Genomic DNA, 4,127 nt, shown 5'->3' on the forward strand with positions numbered 1-4,127 from the left:
ATGATCTCATTTGAAAGCTGACACCTGGTAGTTTATTGTAAATGTAGAATTAATTATTGTCATAATGATTTTTTTTTTTTAAATAGCTTCAAAGTTTTGTAAAGTTATTAGAATTTTTTTTTTATGAAACATATTAATGAAAATAAAATTGAAGTTGGCACTGGAGCAATCTAGAAATGCACTACAGCTAAAGCCACATGTCTGACCATGTTATATTTAAAATATGAAGATAATAAGTCTAAAACTCTGTATTTAGTTAAATGTTTTTCAAGATCATGTCATGACTTTATTTTGATTAGGCTACTCTAAAAATGCTACTGATGTTTAGTCGTCTTCTAAGCATCCATTCAGACTTTTGTCTCTATTGTTTTGTGGTGCAAACGAGCCCCATTCAGTCTCAGTCTCCCCCTGCACACATTCACACCTCTCCAGACTGGTTATGGCTCGAAATATGCATTTCTTTTGTCTGCATTATAGTTACTAACGACTGGCTATTCACAGCCTATTCATAGGGTTTCAATCCCTAATTTCTTTTATCAAAGTTCTCACTTCACATTTGAAGTGCACTAAATAGTGGTCAAATGCACTAAAACATATCAGTAAGCATTCTTATTTAGAACAAAATTCATAAAAGAATAACCCCTGGTGGCAGGTGCACCTGGGCTAGCTAGCATGTTAGCTTAGCACACCATCAATACACGACCATTTATGAGATTAAAACCATGTTTGTGCTCCAAACTTACTTCATAACGCAATCGAGTGTTTTAAATAATCTTCTCTGATCTAATTTGGCTTCAGATAAAAAAAAAATCAGACAGAAAACATTATTTATAGTTTTATGCACGATGATAAAGTCTATATCGATTAGCATTACATTATAAATATAATCTATTATTATGAAATACCTGGCATGGCTTGAAGAACACAGGCAAATCAAATATCATAGCAAACATGTTTATTGTCTTCAAAACATCTTTTATCTGCATATTACAGCGGGATCTCTTGTTAGCTTTGTGTGTATCAGTGACGTCCTGGAATGTCACATGATCATGGCTCTTCTTCATGTCCCATATATGGATTATTTTTTGTGCATATAGCGCCCTCAGGCTATTGGTATGAATTGAAAACACTGCACATCTCAGTAAAAGCGCTCACAATGATTACATCGACACATTTGGGTATAAATTCAATAAATATTATTCCTGTCTTTAGAAATATGACGTGAATCTATGAGAATATATCAATATTTCTCCAAATTTGCACATTTTTGAGCTAAAAGCCCTGAAGGACGTTGTTTTGTGTATCGCTGTCATGACGACAGCACGGGAGTTTTTTATGAATGAAAGCGGCTGACGCGCATAATTCATATTAAAGGTATCGACTCATTTTTTCATTTCATAACTCCTGACACAAATTAAGACATAACTGTCACTATAAGTTTCTCAGAATACAATAGTGGTCAAATACTGAAACTTGAGTATTATATCTTTTTAATGATGTATAGTTTGTCAAGGTATAACATTAAATCTGATAGTAACTTTGAACTATATAAATAAAAAAACGCTTCAGTGCGCCCACGCACTGGTGAAGCTTAACAGGTTAATATATTGCATTTAACCAACCAATACTTTGCATGAGAAAAGGACAGTAACACGTGATACCTTCCCCGTGCATTGGCGAACCGGCAATTGGACCAATATAACGGGCCTTACAGCGGACATATCACCAAAAATTGCAAATAATCGCCTTTTTAAACATTTCAAATGGATATATGTTAGGTATAATCATTATATACATACATTTTCTAATTAACTGATTGACTTGGGTAATAAATATGACCATGGGTAACATGAATTATCATGATTATCAACCAATGATGGGTGTAACCACCATTATGCTATTTATTGGCATACCCGGAAAAACGCATTGACTGATTAAAAGTTTCCTTCATATAACCTAATAATCATTTTAATTAAAATAATGTTCTGCGCTCACCACAATAATTCTGTTAACAATCAGATGACATGGAAAATTATTGGGGAGAATGGATTACATGAAGCCAATGGAAAGATGGGAAAGATAGCCAGCCTTTGTTACTAGGAAACGATAAACAAAATTAAACTTTTGAGCTTTTGCAGGAAGAGGGAAATTATTTTTCCAGCCTGGGCAACTGATGTTTTTTTACTTGCTAGGACCACACTGAATACAAAACAACCTGTTTCCAATTTTTTTTCTTAATTTTTAGTGCCAAAATTCAAAATGGCAGACAATATGCAGACAAATCACATAAAATAAAATATATAATCTTTTCCCTTCTATAAAGGCTTTAAAATGCTAAACTTTTTATGAATATATTCCAAATAAGGCAGACAAGTGAGACAGACTATTTTCAAAATATTTATTGGATCATTTGCCAAAAAATTGGGTGAAAAAAAATAGAAACATTGGAAAAAATGGGGGAAAAAATCTGCATTTTGTTTCATTATTGAAGAGTTCAACAAAACAGTCAGCCATTGTCACTCAAGTATTTATCCTCATCACGCTCACTGTCACTGTCACTGTCTGACTTTTCAATATTGGTGCATGTCTCCTCAGAGCCCTCACACCTGCAAAGTTGCGTGCATGGTAAGTTGTTGCTCTTGCAAGAACACCTTCTACTGCATTGGCTGGCAAGACAAGAGCACTTCACAAGCTCCACACAGCCTCTGGTGCTGGTGGAAGTTTTGACAGGACAGGAGCCCATTTTGCCTCCATCCCAGTGATAGTGCGTCAAGAATCTTTGGAGCAGACACTGCATCTTGTGCCCAAACATTTGCTTGCCAGTGTGCTCTCAGAATGTTCTCTGTAACTGCTCCTGAAGTGGGACATAGTTTTCCCACTCCCTGGTTGGGTTTTAGAGTTTTAAACATGTTCCACCGAAGGGCTTTAGCTGTTTCATAACCAGGTTTGAAGAGCTGACACATGAATTTCTCACATCCAGCTAACACGTCTGGAGATGGATGAGGACCTACACCAAGCCTACAAAGTGCATTAATGACATCATCGTCTGTCTCCATGAATGACTTGAAACAAGAAATCTTTCCTTTCCCACGGATATGGCCTGTGGTATCGCAACCTGTGAGTGCATGGAACCCTGGTAATGCTACTGCGTACATGATCAGTAGAGTGTCCGCCTCTTCTTGTGAGCTCCTCATGCTCACCATGTTAACTTTTGAGGCCATAACACCTTTGTTAGACAGATGATGATGTCATTAATTTTGAACTCTTAAACTGCACCAGATTGATGAATTTAACATTCAAATGCACAAAATTTTCTTGGGGGGGGCATGCCCCCGGACCCCCCTAGAGGGACAGAGGTCCACCCACCACAGTTTTACCAAGATCCTGTGGGAAACACTGGTATTGCTATGCCAATGCAGCTTCTAGCTTGTTTTTTGGATGCATCACTGTGGAGTATAGATCAATTGTATTAATAAATTACAATTTTGTACTTATTTCATCCGTTAACTCGTTCCTACTCACTCATTACATGGCATTAGTAGTTTTAATGAATAGGAGTTGAACAAAAACATATTCAAGGGCGTGCAAAGATGGGTGGTGTTTATGGTCATATGTAGTGGGCCAGTCTGGGCCAAAATGCCAGGGCCGATTTTCTGTCCCAGTCCAGCCTTGTTGATATCAACAATTCAATTTTCACTAGTTAAAATTATAATTCTTGATATCAGGAATAATGTTTCTACTAGTAACAATGGCAATTTTTGATATCAGGAATTACATTTCAACTATTAAACATGTTCATTATTGATATCAACAATTGAATTTTAACTAGTAAAAACTATAATTCTTGATATTAACAATTGAATTTCAACTAGTAAAAACTATAATTCTTGATATTAACCATTTATATCCTGGGAATGGCAATAGGCAAGCCATTTTGACTTTTAATCATTCGCAGGATATGAATTCTTGATATCAACAACTAAATTTTCACTAGTTAAAATGACAGTTATTGATATCAGGAATTAGATTTCTACTAGTAACAATGGCAATTTTTGATATCAGGAATTACATTTCCACTAGTAACAATGCTAATTCTTGATATCAGCATTTACATTTTCACTAGTTAA

The sequence above is a fragment of the Squalius cephalus genome (genome assembly GCF_949319135.1).
Source record: "Squalius cephalus genome assembly, chromosome: 10".
NCBI lineage: Eukaryota > Metazoa > Chordata > Actinopteri > Cypriniformes > Leuciscidae > Squalius > Squalius cephalus.